We start from the raw sequence: 20,398 nt of genomic DNA, 5'->3' as shown, positions 1-20,398 counted from the left end.
TTAGAAGTTTGAAAACGCGTTTAGATAGAAAGAACACACATAATAAAGACTAAGGTTATGAATATTACGTGCGTATACACTTAAGCGCATGCGGTTACAATTAAACTCATCTATTTATTACAAAACACAAAGAAAACACATAGGTGGTTATAATTTTAAAAATAAAAGAAAAAATTAAAAATATATGTGTGTTTCAGAAACACGTTTGAAATGCACTAGTAGCTAAGTTGGTGTGGGGAGGTGGGTAAGTGGGTGTTGATTGCAAGTTGGTGAGATATTTTTTTTAATTGAAAACTTCTATATAAGGCTGTTGCATTTTCATTTGATGCATACGAAGTTGTTGACACATTTCAAGGTACGTATTTATCCAATTTTGTTTTTCCATTTCAATTTTTTTTTGTCATTTCATTTTTTTAAAAGTTATTAAATATAAATAATTATGTTTACACTATATTTAATCTAATTTGCATTGATGAAGCAGAAAAAAATTATTTTAGAGTTTATAAAATAAATTTAATATAGACAATATAAACTAATATATACGTTCAGACTTAATTATTTAAGTTAGAAATATAAGAAAAAAAATTAGTTGTGCACAATATATAATGTAAAAAATGTTAATTTCTACTTATAAATTATATCTTTGAAAAATTTAACAAATCATAGATTTTATGTGTTAAGAAAATTATATATGTTTATAAGTTAGTTTATCAAATGTCTTTAATTTTTTTAATCAAATTAATTATTGTTAAAAATATGATACTGTTCACATAATAAATAATTTTTATCATAGATAATGTTGGATAAATAAACATTTAGGAATATGTAGGTTTAAAAGAGAGAGAAAAGTAATTTTAATACTAATATAATTAGGAATAAAAATATTGTGTAATTCTGATTTAAATTTTCAATTTAGTATTATTAATATTATGATAATAATGCAGAATGGCGTCTAATTGTCGAGGGAACGCAAGTGCTTCGGGACAAAGAGGTCGGAATGCTTCTAATGAAACTAGAACTAGAGTAAGTTTGAAAGTTAAATATTTTACTTAATGATATAGATGCAAAAGATGCAATTAATTAATATATATATATATATATATATATTGTAATTTGTAGACTACAGAGAGATTTAAATGGACGTACGAACAAGAGAAAAAATTGATTGAATTGTTTGATGAGGCAATTTCCATGTCAAATTATAGTCTCAAAGATCCTAAGGCTCATGGCAGAGTATATGGTTGAAAATTCAATCTTGCATTTAACATGAATATAACTTACGCATTTTTCAAAAATAAGCTTGATGAGTTCAAAAAATCATACAAGATGTAGAAGTTTCTGATGAAATCCACCGGCATTTCGGTGGATCCTGAAACATCTATGATTTACGCATCTCCGGAGTGGTGGGATAATCACGAGGCGGTAATAATTAATAAATATTATATTTATATTATCAACTATTAAGACACATATAACTAAATTGAAATTATATATATATATATATATATATATATATATATCTTTTATATGGATGTAAAATAACAAAATCGTTCAACCGAGAGACACCAAAATTTTGGGATGTAATGGTACGGTATTTTGCATTACATGATGTATATTCGCAACCACAATATTCTGCGCGACAAAGAAGAAAAGAGATAATGAATGAGGGACGAGCTGATGATTCCACACATGGAAACTCATATTTCAAAGGGGGTGACATGCCAGACACTGAAGTTCTAGAGATTAAAGAAAATGAAGAAGTATATCGCGTCAAGATATGAATGAGAGGTATATGGCAGAGATCAAGTCACAAGATCCTGGAAATTCAATTGTGGGACATAAGATGAGTGTGGTCCCATATTGGAAATTTAGACAAAGAGTGTCTGATATACAAAGAGATGTCAAACTCTAATTAGTACGAATGCCTTTTGGGAAAGATCCCAAAAGTAAATTCATGCGGACTTGTCTCTTATGCCCAAAGTGGAAAATATCGTACTAATCAGACAATAAAGAATTAGACATGAGCTTAATAAATCCCAACACCCTCAACGTCAGACCGCATCTTTTGTCCTTTGTCTCGAACAGAACCAGGATTGATCGATCTGGTTGGTCGGCTCGTTTCCAACCAACTTTCTGGATATTTTCAGAACAGGTACCTGGAATTTTAGCTATTTTCATGTTGACCCTAAATTTCTTTAATTTGCACATTGTCCTTTTTATTTTATATCAAAGAAAATGGACACATATAAGCAATGTAGACACCTAAATACACATCTAAACAGCGTAAAACAACATATATCATTGTATAGAAATTTTAAAATATGTATTTAGAAATGTAAGAAGACAAATCAAATTGATATCACTCAATTACTCTAAGGAGTGATTTACTCTCTCAAATAAGAGGTTCAACTGTTGTATTTATGGATCTAATCCACAAGGAACTAGGACACACAATAGATCTAAACAGTTTATGATTAAGCTAGGTAAATTATGAAAATAGTAAATTGCAAGTAAGCGAACAAGGTAGTTGTTCAGTTGATTGGTTTAAGGTTTTGTAAACAATTATTAGAAAGCATTAGATCTAGGGTTTCTATTTAGGTAGTTGGCATTATAGAGGTATATAATACTTAAATGTCAATCCTAGAACTCGACTTATAGTGTAAAGATATCCAGCTTTTGCATGTGAGTCTTATGTTTTGACTAAGTCCAATATCTTAGATGCCGCTTGTTGATACGAACTGAACGTCGATCGATGTTATGGTAAGAATGTCGATCGATGTTCTCTTAGACGTGCGTTAGCGAGTTGATCGATAGGTCACTAGTATTATCTAAATCAGCTTCCGCTTGTTTCTAGCAATAATAGCTCAAATGAATTAGTTTTGGTGCAGAACCTACCGACGTAGCAGAACCTACCGTCGTAGTTGTCCACAATCCTAAGTTCAAGGTTCTATTAATTAACCATAATTCTTTGAAGGATATTTATCACCTTAGCAATTCTATATTTTGGGCTAATCCCTCTTAACCGATTTGGACCCTAAATCTAGCAAGTGAATTACTCATACATAGCAAAACAATTCATAAGCATAAACTGAATAAAATGCATAAACAGATTAAAGTTAGAAATACAGGAGTTCCAATACAAATCTCTGAAGGAGTCTTGGATATTCTCTCCAAATCTACTAAAAACCCTAAGTGTTGTTTGATGTGAAAAGTAGAAAGTAAAAAAGCGTGTTTTGCCTAGAACAATGACAGAGTACATAAATATTAGGTTAAAAGTCGGAAAGGGGTATTTCTTTAAACATGTCGTGACTTGGGATTTTAGCTTGCTGGAAACCTAGCTGAGTTTTGCGCGGTTTCGCTGTCGATCGACGGTACAGGGTGTGCGTCGATCAATGTTTGTCTCTGATCGTCTACATTCAGACATGTTCGATGGTCAGCTACGAGCTTCCTCTCATTTTATCTCTAAAATGCATCCAAATCATCGCTTTTTACAAAACACTCATGAACATGTACATGTGTTAAAAAGACTTCAAAACATAATAAATAGTTCCTAAAATACCTATATACCATGGCTAAAAATGGGTAAAATCAATGGTATATCAAAAACCTAATGAAAAAAAAAAATCCATATTTTAGCCTAACTAGATCTAAAAAACTAGCTAATTCAATTTAGAGTAACTGTTGTAATTTGATATCTCATGATTTTAATAAGTTTTAGATTCATCTTTTACCTTATTATGATCATTTTAGGTTGCATTTAGGTCTTTGTGTTGCATATGCATACTCATTTGCATATCATAAGGTTTGGAATGCTCGTTTGAGAAGTTTGGGGCTAAACCGTGGGTTATTCTTGCAATTTACAAAGTTTGGGTCCGAATTGAAAACATCCAGAAGTTCAAGGTCCATCTCTGCAAATTTAGAATACTCGCTTGGGTTATTTTTGACAATCAAAAGATTCGGGGCCAATTCGAGAGGTCCTTTATGCAACTATAAGAGTTTGGGGCGAATGTGTAAATAATCAAGATTCCGGGGACCTGTTTTGCAATTACTGAAGAAATCACCATTGGAGAGAACGAGCTTTCTCTTGGTCGATCTGTAGGCGACGGCGAGGCTGAGAGCACGACGAAGACGTGGAGATAGAGAGGCCGTGAGCCAGTGACGACGAAGCCTGAAGATAAGACCTCCACGAGCGCCAACGGCTATGGCTGGCTCCAGCGACGTTGCGACGAAGGAGAAGCACTCCAGGGCTTCAGGACAAGCTGTCACGGCTCGATCTGAGACCAAGACGGTGATTCTGAGCACAGCCACAGAATGATGATGATGACGGCATGAATCGTGGAGGCGCGTCGTGACAACGATTGAAGTCTCCGCCATGACGGAGGATATGAAGCTCGACGACGCAGGTTGAAGGCTCGCGGGATCGTGAACCCACGCGCACGAAGAGGAAGATGCGTCGACGTCTCGACTCGGGTTGAAGGCACGCGGGACAGCCTTACCGCGCGCACGAAGAGGAGCGATCGACGGCCTAAAGCGGGTTGGGGCACGCGGGTTCGCCTACCCGCGCGCATGACAAAAGAGTTTCAACGACGGTCCAACGCGGGAGAGTGGCTCGGGTGGGAGTTGGAGATTTCAACCCGGGTCGAATCTTTGCCTTAGTCGAATTTTAATGTTTTTAAAGGGCTTTTTAGATTTTTTTTAATAGAAACAATTAGATTTACCAAAGCCATATAAATACTTTTGTAATCCGAAGAGAGGAGATCATCTTATTTTCTATCTAATCACAAAGAATTTTGAGTCGAAAGATCTAATCTTGATCATTATCTTTTGTGATTGCTTAGATTATATTGATCACTAATTATGATTAACACCAAATCATTATTGATTCTTGGGTTTATCATGACAATTAGTGAGTAATCATCTTTAGATTCATGGATTAGGGAGACTAAGAATGATTAAGCTAGATCTAAGGTGTTTTAGTATAGATCCATCTTGTTCTTTGCTAGTAGAGTGCTTTTAATGCAATTTTAGAGTTTGCCTCTCTAAAGTTGAGCTTTAAGCATTTCACACCCGAAAGGTGTTCGATGAAATGCATGAACCAACTCTACTATGCTTTTAACATTCTTTACCAAAGAGATTTGATGTTAAAGATGTTAAGATGACTAATAGACTTGAACTTAATGATTGCTTATATAATATTCAACCAAAGAGATTTGATGTTTGAGTTATCTTAGTGAATGAGCATTCATCTAGAGATAGAGTTTGTTTAGGATTGTGTCTAGGTCTAAGGTTGATAGATTGATTGAAAAGTACCACCTTTAGATTGAAACTTGATCACCCAAGGTCAATTCCCTTAGCCCATGAGTTCTTCCATTCCATAAGAAAAGAAAGTTTTATTTTTTATTGCATTTTAGTAGTTTTCTAGTTCAAAATCATCTCACCAATTGATAGCACTTAGATTAAGCATGATCTTGCATTCCCTTTACTTTAGAATCACTTAGAACTGGTTTAACATCTTTTATACTACATTGATTTGATCTTGAACCCTTGAAAAGTCCTTCATCATAATTCAATATGTTAAAATAAATAATCAAACTGGTTTGAATTCTTACACCTAAAATTATATGTCTAACTATGATAACAATATATACAATTAAATAAAATTTTATTTATTTTTCATAGATATAAATTTTATAAGCATTTTAAAATTTCTAAACAAATGAAAGAGTAATATTAATCAGTTATTACGATTTAGTTACTATATGAATATTTAAATATGTGTATCAGTTTTCGAATATTATTGTATATATTGGCTTATGCAACTCTAATTGTATTAATACTTAGCAACTCCAGACCGCTACGCTCTGGTCGCTACGACACTTAGTCTTTTCTAGGCTCCCTTCTCGTAGCGACCATACCATGTAGCTACGTGTGGCCACTGTGGATTCTGCTTGTTAGATAGCGACCACCTGAAGTCTTGTTGCTTTGATATTTAGTCCATAAATCTGTTTACGCCTCATTATTTACTCTTTTGACTCAAAGTACTCTATTCACCTCCAAATTCACCAATTAGCCTCTACAACACCTAATAACGGCCAATGCAATGCAAAATTCTCTAAATTCATCAAAGTGATGTCCAAAATGATGTTAAAGATCCCTAAATGATGGTTGAGAACATGCAAAAACACAATACATCAATCTAAACCTATAAAACTTGTTGATTATTTTGTTTGTCATCTCATATTGAACCTTGATCATCATATATCGATTAATTTGTCCTATGGATCCACCTTTTTCATTTGATTGAAACTTAATTTTATTCTTTCGTATTTGAATTTGAGATCATATTTGTTTAAATTCCGTAGGATTGTTACTTAGTTACTAAACATCACCTTTATTGTTTATATTAAGTCATTGTTTGTATTCTTTTTGCTTGTGATCTTCCTAGATTAGATTGACTCCCTACACGCTACAATGACTTGATTGAGCTTGCAATCTAGTGTTTAAGGAATTAAACTTTTTACACATCACAAAATAATTATTACTAATCAAATAAACCTATATTATTGAGTTTTGAAAAAAATAACTTAAGCATGATTCATAAAAAGAATCTCAAATATTTTATTTTTCCTTTTTGTTATTTTATAAAATAAAATAAAAATTATGAATTAAGACTAAAATAGAAATATTGATAATGACAAAAAGGCAATTTTGTCAGAACTTGACTCAAAATTTGAATTTGAATGCAAATCTATACCCTAAAATAAAATAAATGAAAAAGTAACTTAAAAGATAGAAAGAATACAATTATGCTCTTATGACCAAACAAAAGAACTGTATACATTTTTTTACTGTTATAACCCTAAAAATACTTCTTGAGACAATGAAAGCTTCTACAAGAAGACTTCTCAAGAAGATTACTCTTGTATTTAATGTTAAAATTAATTTATAATTTTTTAAGAAAATTATTGATTAAAAATAAATTCAAATCATGTAAATATAAACAATTATATATCATGTAAATTTTAAATTTAATAAAATTGAATTGTTTTCACATAGATAAGTGAATATATATTGCAACTAATGTTCAAGTAATGTTGAAAATTTTAGGGTTAGATTTTTTAATTTTAAATATATATATTTGAAATTAAAATTTGATGTAAGTGTTTAGTTTTTTATATATTAAAAATTTCATCAGTTGATTTTATACTTAATAAAGTGGTTATTTCTATCTAATTAAACTATTTGATTTTAGAGTTTAAAGTAGAAGATTTCTTAAGAAGTATGCCAAGAACTTATACAAAACTTCTTTAGAAATTTTATGGAACGTAAGGTAAATTTAGAGTTGAATAGACTTCTTGAGAAGTCTACTATCATGTGATGCATTAGCAGATTTCTTGAGAAGGCTGGTAAATTGTAATGCATTACCGGACTTCTCGAGAAGTTTTCTACACCCAACTTTTTAACATAATTGGAATTTTTTTCTTTTTATATAATTTTTTTTTTACACATTTCCTCACTTTCTCTCAAATGGTTGTAACAAAAGTGTAAAGTTTCTTTCTCTAAAATTCTTTAATTTTTCTCTAATCTCTTAACACCAAACTTTATATCAATATCTCGTCTCTTTGTTTAATGTCTTTCTCACCCATATATCTTCTTCTTCTTTTTCTTTTGCAAGTTGTTCATTCCATGATTTCCATTCCCCCTCCTGAAAAGGTAAATTTATAAATTTTAAATATGTATTTTGGTGTGTTTTACGTGTTAGACTCTAATAAAAATATAGATTCATCCCAATGTTATTGTTTTGTTTATTAGTTAAGCATAAAATTTTAATTTTTTGAAGTTCTTTTTTTTTGAAGCTATTTTTAATGTTTTTGAATTTGCAAGTTTTCCGATTTGAGAACAATATATCATACTTCAGACTTTTTTATAAGAATTTATTATTAGAATCATGTTATGCAAACTGCCAAAATATGTCAGATTTTATTTTTCACCAATTGTTTTGTATGTTAAACTAAATAAAATTAGGAAAAATTGCCAAAACGGAACAAAAATTCAGCATGGTTGTTCTCTTTAGTGTATTTTTTTCATAATCCCAAAACTAACCTTTGATTAATCTTTTTTTTTTTTTTGTCGTCAACTATTACAGACTCATACGGACTCTGTAAACTAAACCGGGTGATCTGCATCCATGTGAACGACAAAAGACGGTTGCTTCCTAGCACTGCGTGCTAGTCTATCCGCCATTGTATTTTGCGTCCTTGATACATAGATGATCTCTGATCTGGTGAAGCTCTCTTTTAGGGTCTTGACATCCTCCAAGTAATTTGCAAAAGCTGGCCATTCATCTGGTTCCGAAACCATCTTCACCAATTGAGAACAATCCGTTGCAAACGTAAGGTGAAACTGAAGTAAATTCCTCATACATTCCATTGCCCAAACTGACGTAAACTGACGTAACCTTTGATTAATCAAATTAGTCAAATAAATACATTTTAATAGTATTTAAATATTAAAAAACGAAATAAAAATAAAAAATTAATAAAAAATATATATTTATAAATAATTTTAAGTCAATATTATAGAATATATTAATAAAACTAATAATATAATATATTTAACGTTTTTATATTAATATAATTTTTTTGATATAAACAATTTAATTCAAAATAATTATATATATTAATTAATTAATAAAAAGAAATGAATATATAGATAAAAATTAATTAACATAAAGAGAACCCAAAAAAAAATTTAATATTTTTTTTATAAACTGTACATTTAAATTTACAGATATTTCCAAAATATCGACAAAAAGTTTTTATACGATATTCCACAATATTTAGTGTATGTTAACTATTTTATAAATTATTTAAATATCTTAAAATTTTATTAAATATTTTAAATGTTTAATCATATTTGATAAATAATTTTATACTTTAAACAGTTATAATAAGTAACACTTATATACTAATATTTTTACTGGCAAAAAAATAATACTAATATTTTTTCGATACTTATATACTTAAATTCAATTATTACTTTTAATATATAATGTTAATTAAAAATAAAATATTATCATGCATAGCATGGACAATAACATTTATATATTCCCGTGATATACACAATTGAATTTCAGATAATTCTATAAATAAAAATATTAATAAAAAATTATATACATATATAATTTTTAGTCTATATATGTTTGTAAATATTTCAAAAACATTGAATATATATATATATATGTTTGTAAACATATCAAAAATCAAAAATATTTGGTTATAACGTTTTAGGCATGCACAAAGATTACAATTATGTTTAGAATATTTTTGCGACCAAATATACACCTTTTAGGAAGTTAGAATATTTCAAATATTTTTAGAATATTTTCTTATCTGAAAATTCTTTAATTTTCGCAAAAATCAGATATTCTTATCTGTATAATGCATTTTCTACACTGCGTAGAGCGAAGACAAAAATTCTATAAATAGATTCTACCTCATGTAACCGTCAAAGTAATGTTTAGATTTCACATTCCGGGAATTGGAGAATACGTAATAAAAGTAGAAGATGCATTCTACTGAAGAGTAGCTATCTTTACAATTAGTAGAATTCACATTCCCTCTAATTAGAATTTTAAATAAAAGTAGATTGTTCGTTCTTAAAAAAATAGACGAACTTGTTTAATCTACTAACCCATTTTCTATAGAAGATGAATTCTACTTTTAGTAGAAGGTAATTTTAAAATTTAATTTATCAAGTTTTTCAACAAAAAAAATATCAGTTTGTGTATATGGGTGTTTTATCAATTATTTCCATTTTTTTACAATTTTTTATTCACTAAAACTATTTATTTTATTAACTTTTAGAATTGGAAAAGGTAAAAAGGAGAAAAAGTGGACAAAATTTTTTTTGATACCAAAACGGAACAAAATTGGGCATGGTTGTCCCTTTAGTATAAATTAAGATACTTTTTTTTTGGGGTCAAACATTAATATAAATTAAGATACATATCTTAAAAATTATATATAGATATATATATCTATATATATAGTGTGTGTGTTTAATATGTTAAAATCAAATAAAATACAAATTCATTGTAATCATATATTTTATTATTTTTGTTGTAAAAGTTATAGTTTCAAACAAAAGAAGTATATTTTTGGTTTTGTATGTTAGATTCAAATAATTATATATTAAAATTATTGTAATTGTTTTCTTCTTATTTAATTCTAAAAGTTTTATTTTTCAAAGTTTTTTTCTACTTTGAAACCATTTTAAACATTTTCGGATATGATGTTTTTCAGATCTGAAGACTATATCTTACTTCATTAACACATTTTTTGAGAAGACTTCACCAAAAAAGTCTGATAAACTAATATTTAAGCAGGAATTAAAAAAATTAATGAAATTTGATCGCAAATTAGAAGATTTCTGGAGAAGCCTACTAATTTGGGATCAAATTTCATTGAAAATTTTAATTTCCCGTTTAGGGTTAGGAGACTTCTTCAAGAAGTTTTCTAACCTATAATGCATTACGAAACTTTTCGAAGAAATCTTTTATAAGAGATGCTTTCGAATAATTTGGACAATAGTGTTCTTAATCATATTTCACTTTCAGCCATTGGTTGTATAGTAAGAAAAAATGTAAAGAGATGATTTTGTTTTGATGTTTTTATAATATTATAAACAATATGTCTACTTTGTCTTCAATCTATTAGAAGTTATGTATTTACTACTTAACAAATTCCTTCAAATGATCACATTATAATATCACATATGTTTAAACTGACGTATTACTTTTGACACGACACGACACAAGTTCAATATAACAAAGTCAAACATATCACATTATAATATGACATATGTTTAAACTGACGTATTACTTTTTTGTGTTTACGTAAGTTTAAACATCTGACATCGCAAATTTTAACAAAATATTTATGTGTCAAACTTATATTTTAAACTTTTTAAACTGAACCATTCTGCAAAAATGACATTAAAACACATTAGCAAATATAAATCATCATCTTCAAACTTTTTATCAGACCACACTTCTCTGATAAAAAAACAGATAGCATAGCACGCAGTGTAAAGAAGCAATCGTCTTTCATCATTCACATGGATACAGTTCTCCCGATGTGGTTCAAAGACTATGTATAAGTTATTGACAACAAAAAAAACCAGAGCACATTTCTCAAGGGGTTAACCTCATCATTATATTCAATAATATTATAAAATTCGATTAGGAGGTCTAAAATTAATAAATACACATGAATAAACAAAGAAAATATTCAAAGTTTATTTAAAAGTTGGAAAAAAGGTAAGTTTACAGTTACAAAGTAATGAAAGAATACTTCTCAAGAAGTGTACTTTAATGTTATTTATTCAGTTACAAAGTAATGAAAGAATACTTCTCAAGAAATCTGCTCAATTAGCATATTTCTTAAGAAATATTTTATTTTAATTTATTGGGTAATTTTTGAATTTGGATAATTTTTTTATTTTACCAGAGCAGACATCTTTAGAATTTTTCTCTAATAATCATGTTAATTTTGTAATTAGCCAAAATTTTACAAAAAAATATTTTTCATAGAAGAATTATGGAAAAATTTACTGTGAGTAGATTTCTGAAAAGGATTTTTTACTATTTCACAAAATCTCCAAAATGTCGCAGGAAACCTGAGTAGGATAATTTTGAAATTGAAAATGTTTGACTTTATAAGAAAAGACCTCTTCGTAAGTTAGTTTTAAATATACCTATTTTTATTTTTAACTAATAAAAAAAAATAAAAATATTTGTCCTTTTTGTAAATTAATCTTAGTACAAAATATTTTATGTGTTAAATTTGATTGGCTTTTAGAATTGGCGACTTTTAAAACCAACTTTACATAATAATATTACAAAATATACAGAATAATAATTATAATATATTAAAAAAATTTAAAAATAAATTTATGTGTACCATAGTTATATATATATATATGTGTCTGTGTGTGTGTGTGTATGTGTGTGTGTGTGTAATTTTATATTGTAATGTAACATCTTGTAGACTAATATTTTTGGGCTTATTTAATATATACTTTAGTCTATAATTTTAATGAAGTATAGTTTTGCAATTATAATATTTCTTAATTTATTAATTTATTATAACATTTTCCGGTAGATGTTGTTTGATAATCCATATCTCAATCCAAAACAAAATCTGAAGGTTACTTAAAATTTGGAGTGACTTTCAGAGTTCTTTATTTTAGAACCATTACCTTATAAAAGTATTTTTAATTTACATATATATATTTATTTTACAGTCAAAATATTATAAATTTTAGTTTTATTACTTAATAATTATATTATGACATAGAAAATGATAAAAATAAAGACTATTTAGTTTTTGAAAAAAATAAATGGGTAAAAATTGTAATTTAAATATAAAAATAATAAATAACTAAAAATAAATATGCTTAGTTTTACTATAAGAAAGTTAAAATTTTGTTATTATAAAGTACTGCTCCTTTTATCCTATTAATAGAATCATATATTTGTATATTTTGTTAAAAAAAATATCATTTTATTGTTTATTAAATTGTGTTATATTTTCAACTGGCTCAGTTTGAAACTAAAATTTTAAATTAACGAACAATGATGTATATAATTTTGATTGCAGTTATTAATACAAATTTCATGATTTTAATTATTTATTTTTGATAGTAAGCATCTTAATACATAATACAAATTTTTATTTTCTATTAATGGTTGTCTTTTGGGACAAACATCTTAAAAGTTAGTAGTTTTTACGATGATGCTCTAATATATCGTAAATTGACTAAAACAGTGCCATATTTTAAACTTTGTTGACGATTCAAAGCATCTCTATGTCCAAGTTGGCATTTACATGGATATGTGAATACATAAAAAGTTCTTTTTCCGATAAAGATATTTTTGCAGTTGCACTTTTGTGACAAGAATCCATGAAGCCCTTATCCTTTTGCTCATTGTAAAGATATAACAGGACGATAGTGACCATGTGCATTCTAAAAGTTGTATTTCCTAAAAAAGTACACATAACCAAATATGTGCATGCTCTTAAAACCTAATAGAAGTCTTATTTAAATCTACTAATTTCTAACTCATAATCGAGAAATACTTTCAAGAAAGAAGAAAAGAAAATAATGGAGAAAATTGGGGATATGGAGGGCAAGATGGTGGAAATGGGGATATGGTCTATGCCGTGTCCCGAGGCCTCCACGCCTCAACTCTCTCGAATAAAGTATTGCGGCTCTTGGATGAGCTCGTACGGTGGTTGGACCTTGTTCTTGTGCAGTTGTTGGTCTACCGGGCGGCTCGTCTTACTGCGGTTGTGCTTCTGGAGGGTTAGATACCTTTCTATCCGCTATCTCTATATGGGGTTCCAGTTCAATGGGTGTAAACGGTCACAACGAGTTGGAGTGGAGACGACAATTTTTGGGACGACTCGACGAACGACGGCATCGTTTCCGGGTGTTTCGGGTCGTGTTCCGATTCTTTGTCGGCTCTGGTTTCGACAGAGCGGTCTGAAGCTGTAATAGCCGTAGCTTCAAGGTTTAAGGGCACATTTCTCTCGGTAGCGCGCCCGGCTCTCATTATAGACTGGTCTCGGTTTGTAAGGTCCGCGCTTGGCTCGTAACTAACCTGGTTCTTAGTCTTTGTCCCTCTACCTTCGTGTTCGTTTCATTCCGTTTAGTTATGTTGTTTAGTTTCATTTTCTGCATTCCGTTATTTGTTTACTATGTAATATCTGTCACAAATTTAAAAATTGGTATAACCAAAAACAAGTTTATCATGATATGATTGTACAATTTATCTGCAATGGATATACTTAAGGATACTTATCGTAATATATACTGATCTGCAATGGAAATACCTAAGGGTACTTATAGTAATATACACTGATCTTTTTTATATCATGGAACATAGTGAACTAGCAGTTTGAAAACAAAAAAAAACATAGTGAACTAGTTTTACTTTTATGTATGATTGTAGTCAAGCATGCGATTTTATAAGGTTTTGGATACTAAGCGCTGACTAGACTTCATATTTCCGAAATTAGCAGTTTGAAAACAAAAAAGAAACATAGTGAACTAGTTTTACTTTTATGTATGATTGTAGTCGAGCATGCGATTTTATAAGGTTTTGGATATTAAGCGCTGACTAGACTTCATATTTCCGATCTAGTCAAATACCGCAAAACCATAGGAATAGTTAGTTTAAAAGACGTTACTTATTTATTAACTCATGTGCCATTAATATTTTGTTAATTTTAAATGGCACATTTATTTTGTCTCAGCGTTTCTCTTGTTTGATACTATAATTATATTCAATGATCTATAATTGAAGTATCTTTTGATACCGTTTATAAACATGGATAACGATATAAAAGAGAATTATTTGGAAATATAGATAATAATAATAAAAACTAAATATAGTGTATTTTAAGTAATTTTATTAATATAATCATATTAATTGTTTTTTATATTTCACTTAGTTTGACAATTTCATTAATTATATTATCTTAACAATATATCACATCATCAATTATAAGATCACAATAATAATAGGGTAGATTTTTATTTATTAGTTAATAAACATTAATTTTGTACCAATTATAAAATAAAAAATAACTGTATTTTGCATATGGTCAAACGTTTGGTTTGGTTTGTTTTACTAAATTTTTCTTTTTAATTTTAGTTTCAATAGGTGGAAACTTACGTAGCCAAAAACATAATCAAAAGACATGTTTTTATAAATAAAAAAAAAACTTAAATCAAAACAATAAAAATATATTACATTTATTGTCACTTAATTTTTCACTCCATATAATTATTTTACTAAATAAAAAAATTCTTTCCACTTACTTAATTTAGCCAGACACATAGAAATAGTTTTTTGTATTAGTTTATAAAATCAGTTAGACATATTGACTATTCATTTATGTATTGATTGTTCTTTTCGGGTTTTTTTTATGAAGTTAGGCCCCCCTTGAATATTATAAATTTATGTATGAGTTTTGTGTAGGGTCATTCTGTGTCTTGATGAGGCCGGTTTTGATATATATGAACTTAAAAATATCTAAATAACAAATATATCTGAAAGCAAAAAATAAACATACTATCCGATTCGGTCCAGGTCTTTTGATTACAATTAGTTATATTACGACATATCTAAATATATGATATTAATTATGAAAAACAAATATCAACGTAAAAAGTAAAAATCAATACACGCCCAGATGTACAGATCAATCTCCAGTTTATCTTAAAAACACTGACAAAAACTTGAAAACAAGCGGATGAAACTGAGTGTTACTAAAATTCTCTTACAAAACCAAAACTACAATTAGAAAATGAAAATAAATATTTTCGGTAATCCGCTTTTTCCGTTGGACTAAGGAATTTTTTCATGTGGCTTTAAATGATTAGAAATTTCCTGAAGAATCTTTCTAATTTCAGGAGAAACATCTCCTCTATTATCCCCATATCTCATGAGTCAATCTTCCAAAGACGAGGGAACACCTTCCCTACTCCTACATCTCATCGTGTAATCTTTAAAGGATCCATAATTATTTTATTTTTGAATTTTTTTATTGCAAAAAATTAAACTAATTACCTTAATGCCCTTAACCCTACTATATACAACAATCGACTCTGATTTTCTTATTCTCTTCTTTGCTTTCTCTTTTCTCTGCAGCGGCATCTCTCTCTTTTCCCGACTCCTTTCTATCTACAAACTGTTCTTCTGTTTCTTTTTTCTTCTTCAATCCTTCGTGAAACTTATCCATAGCCACTCAATCTAATGAAGGAATTGAAGAAAACGGCGAAGAACATGAAGGAATTGAAGAAAAAAAAAAAGCTCGAAGTCTATTTACATTTATAGTCATGGATCTGTGATTTCAGATTAGGGTTTCGTTTTATGAGGAATACTGTGTGTTTGTTTCGATCTAGAGTTTATTTTTGTTCTTGATGATTTTGATTTAGTGTTTTGAATAAGATTTTAGGTTTTCTATGATTTAGGGTTCTTATTGTTCTTATTCTCCTTCTTTTACAGTATTTTTCGTGGTTGTATTTATTTCATCTTCAGATTTAGATTCAGTTTAACTCGGTGTTATTAACTCAGTCGAACTCGGTGCAACTAACTCCGTAGTACATAGTATTACGCAGTATAATTCATGTGTAACTCGGTATGACTGAGTATAATTTAGTATAACTCGGCATGACTGAGTATAACTTAGTATAACTTGGCATGACATAGTATAACTCAGTATAACTCGGTATAACTACACTCGGAAGTACTCAGTATAACTAATTATAATCTGGTATAACTACACTCAGTAGTACTAAGTATAACTCAGTATAACTCGGTATAATTACATTCAGTAGTACTTAGTATAACTCAAGTATAACTTAACATCAATATTACCCGCTAGAACGAAGTATAACCCAGTAAAACTAAGTAAAACTATACAGTATAATGTAGTATCCGAAATTTAAAATTTTTGAAAATTTGAAAATTTGAAAATTTAAAATTTTGAAAATTTGAAATTTGAATTTCGAATTTTTTATGATTTAAATTAATAATTTCGAAAATGCAAAAGGTCAAAATCAGATATTCATGTTTCATTAAAGCAATAGGGGTATAGGAGATTTGAGAGGACCATAGGAGATTGGCTCTACCACAAGTGGGGGCGAGAGAGAGTTGGCTCCCCAAAGACCCAATCTATTTTTAATATTGTTTTGAATTATTTTTAGTTAAAAAATTAAGTCATTTACATCTTTACACTTTACCTTAATACTAAAAAGAAACGCCGCAAGTTAATTTTGTGAACTTTCTTCGTTCTCTTTTTTTTTTCTCTCTCTGTTTTCTGCGATCTCTCTTCTCCTTTCTTTTTTTCTCTCTCTTTCTTCTCTACCATTTGTCGCAGGCGATGGAACTCAGGCAGTGATGGAAACCGTAATCAACAACTCTGCAAATGATGAAAACAGTAGCAGCAACGGTTGAAGGTGACGAAAACGGCAGCAATGGCGATTTCTTCTTTTCGCGATTCAGATCTATTCAGAACAACGACGACTCTGCATGATTTGGTGAGAAATTCTGTGTGTTTGTTTCGATTTAGAATTTATTTTTGTTCAGGATGATTTCGATTTAGTAAGATTCTAAGTTTTCTATGATTTAGGATTCTTATTGTTCTTATTATTCTTTTTTTACAGTATTTTTCGTGTTTGTATTTATTTCATCTTTAGATCTAGATTCAGTTTAACTCACTAGTACTTAGTATTACGCAGTATAATTCATGTATACGGTATGACTGAGTATAACTCAGTGTAACTTGGTATAACTGAGTATAACTTAGTATAGCTTGGCATGACATAGTATAACTCAGTATAACTCGATAAAACTATACTCGGTAGTACTCAGTATAACTAATTATAATCTGGTATAACTACACTCGGTAGTACTCAGTATAATTCAGTATAACTCGGTATAAATATACTCAGTAGTACTCAGTATAATTCAATATAACTTGGTATAACTATACTCAGTAGTACTCAGTATAACTTAGTATAACTTAACATCAATATTACCCAGTAGAACAAAGTATAACCCAGTAAAACTATACAATATAATGTAGTGTCCGAAATTTGAAAATCTGAAAATTTGAAAATTCGAATTTCAATTTTTTTATGATTTAAATTAATAATTTCGAAAATGTAAAAAGACAAAATCTGATATTCATATTTTATTAAAATAATAAGGGTATAAGAGATTTGAGAGGTCCACGAGATTATGTCACCACAAAGAGGGGGCACGAGACGACAAAGAGGGGGCACGAGACGACTTAGCTTACGAGACGTTAAATGTATCGCCAGATACATTCAACTTATTTTCTTTTTTTTTTTGGGACAAAAACTAAACTTCTTTTTTTTTTTAAATTAAAACATGAAAAAGGTAAAAATGAAGTGCGGTATCAATTTCTTCTTGGACCGCACCTACGAGTGGAAGAAAGATACAATGGTGTGGTTAAATAATATGGTATTGTAGATAAATTTATTTTTATTATTTTATGATTATAAAAAATATAAGAAAAAACAAAATACATAAACTAATATTTTTATCAATACAATACACAAGAGAAAACACTTGGGATAAAGTTATGTTATTATTCGGTTTACCTTTTTGGTTATTAATTATTGTATACTTATTTTCTTAAATGTATTTTCTTTTTTTGTACTTTGAAATTTTGCCAGTTTAATGTTTATACTAAAATAATAAAATTATAATTACGTTACAGATGTATATTTCTACATGTGTATTTAGTTCATGCCTTCTTATAATGCATATAAAAAACTCTATCAAAATTATTCAACAATAAGTAAACCATCTTTTGAAAAATCCAAATTTTATTTATTTCTTTGGTATTTATAATAAATACATGATAAATATCCAATAGTAAAATTTTGATATCAGTTTAACATTTTTTATTTTTAAATGAAAAATTAAATTTATTTTTATGAAAACAATTAGCGCAATTATAATTTTAAAAACAAAATAAGATATTGGTTATAAAATTTCAGTAATAGAATATTAATTTTCATATTTCAGATATAAAAAATATTTTTAAAAAATACATATTTAAAAAAATTATATTAGTGTCACTGACATTTAGTTTTTAAAATATAAATATATTATTTACGTTTAATGTATTTTTACCATTCAAAAATTTGTCCCGCAAAGCATGTTACTTTGTTACGATTCACATGTTTTTTAAAACCACTTATTTTATACAAATCTCAGTTACTCTGCAATATGTATTTCTTCCGCACAAATCACAGATTTTGAATAATAACTGTTTTCGTGTAAGTTTCACATAGGAATTGGTTAACGGTTGTAAGCTCACCGACATCCTTCATTTGATTAAATATGAAAATAATAAAATTGTTTAATATCAAATGTTTAAACGTAAATATATAAATACACAAAAGGTAAAATTTAAATATATATATATATATATATATATATATATATATATATATATTAGCTCTTATCAATCAAGTAATTGATATCAATAGAATCAAATATACTTCATCAAAACCAATGAAATGAACACATAGTCTAAAAAATAAGAAAATATTTTTTTTTTAACTATTGTATCTTGATAAATAGGACATTAATAGTTAAGTGTTAATTAGTTTTCATATAAGAGCTGGTAAATTAAGAAGGAATTATGGATGATTTTTTAAAAAGTTAATAGATATTACAATAATGTATGTAAAAATTTTAAGTCATTACATCAGTTGCTATAAATTATTATTTTAATATTTGTAGAGTTATAAATATTTGATTGCTAAAAGGAATTGATGAGAGATTATATACATTTTCCATAATTTATAAATAGTTACTATAAATCACTAAGTGTTATTATATATTGGTTTTTGTACTATTTTTTCTCTTGATTAAAATAAATAAAAAATATTTCATGCAATCAAATTTAAAAAAAATTCTGAAAGTACACCTATGAGCGATATGGAAACAAAATTTAATTAAGTGATTTTTCTTTTAATATATAATAGTATAGGATACTAAACATGTAAAAATCATTTAATAATTCTCTTCACATATACATTTTTATAGAATAGTAAAAAAATTCTTTTAAAGTTAAAAACGCAATATAACAATAAGATATGCATAATAACACTACAAGAAAACATATTTTTTACTAGGGCAGTATTCGTTGTAAACTCGTCGTAAACGGGGTGTTACGACGAATTAACGTCGAAAGACGTTTCGTTGTTAAACGTCCGTCGTAACGGAGGTTTCGTCGTAAATGACTCGTTACGTTTACGACGAAATATATTCCTCGTAAAGCGGAGGGAAAGGATTCGTCGTAAACGACACGTAAGCTTTCGTCGTAAAGCACACGTAATTGTTTCGATGTAAAGCACACGTAAATACTTTCGTTGTAAATCACTCGTAAACTTTTCGATGTAAAACCCTAGTAAATATTTCGATGTTAATCACTCGTAATCATTCGATGTAAACTCCATGTAATGTTTACGAGGAGTTTACATCGTTTCTTATTATATTATTATTAATTATAATAAATTTTAATTTATATTTAATATTCAGAATTTAAAATAATTTAAATTTTAAAACGAAATATGAAATTGAAAAACATATTTTAAAAAATCATACAATAATATTTAAATTCATATTACAAACAGAAAAATAAAAAAAACTACATATTCTCGAAGTAGTTGGTGGGGTTGCTCGGCTGTTGACGGGTTGGATCGGACTCTTGGGGATCTCGTGGTGGCATTCCAAGAGCGGCTCGTCTCTCACTCAACATTCTCTGCATAACCGGGTTTCCCA

The 20,398-nt window shown here is 28.5% G+C and overlaps 1 long non-coding RNA gene across 1 annotated transcript; it reads left to right on the top strand.

The window, feature by feature from the left end:
• The first annotated feature begins 341 nt into the window (after nt 1-341).
• On the top strand, nt 342-3,953 carry LOC106313869. Its single transcript, XR_001264507.1, has 3 exons — nt 342-355; nt 945-1,023; nt 1,120-3,953. It is a non-coding gene; the product is annotated as an uncharacterized LOC106313869 (long non-coding RNA).
• The last annotated feature ends 16,445 nt before the right edge of the window (nt 3,954-20,398 follow it).

The sequence above is a fragment of the Brassica oleracea genome, chromosome C1 (genome assembly GCF_000695525.1).
Source record: "Brassica oleracea var. oleracea cultivar TO1000 chromosome C1, BOL, whole genome shotgun sequence".
Taxonomy (NCBI): Eukaryota; Viridiplantae; Streptophyta; class Magnoliopsida; order Brassicales; family Brassicaceae; genus Brassica; species Brassica oleracea.
Note: the sequence above shows the minus strand (reverse complement) of the source record. Positions and strands in the feature narration are given on the sequence as shown.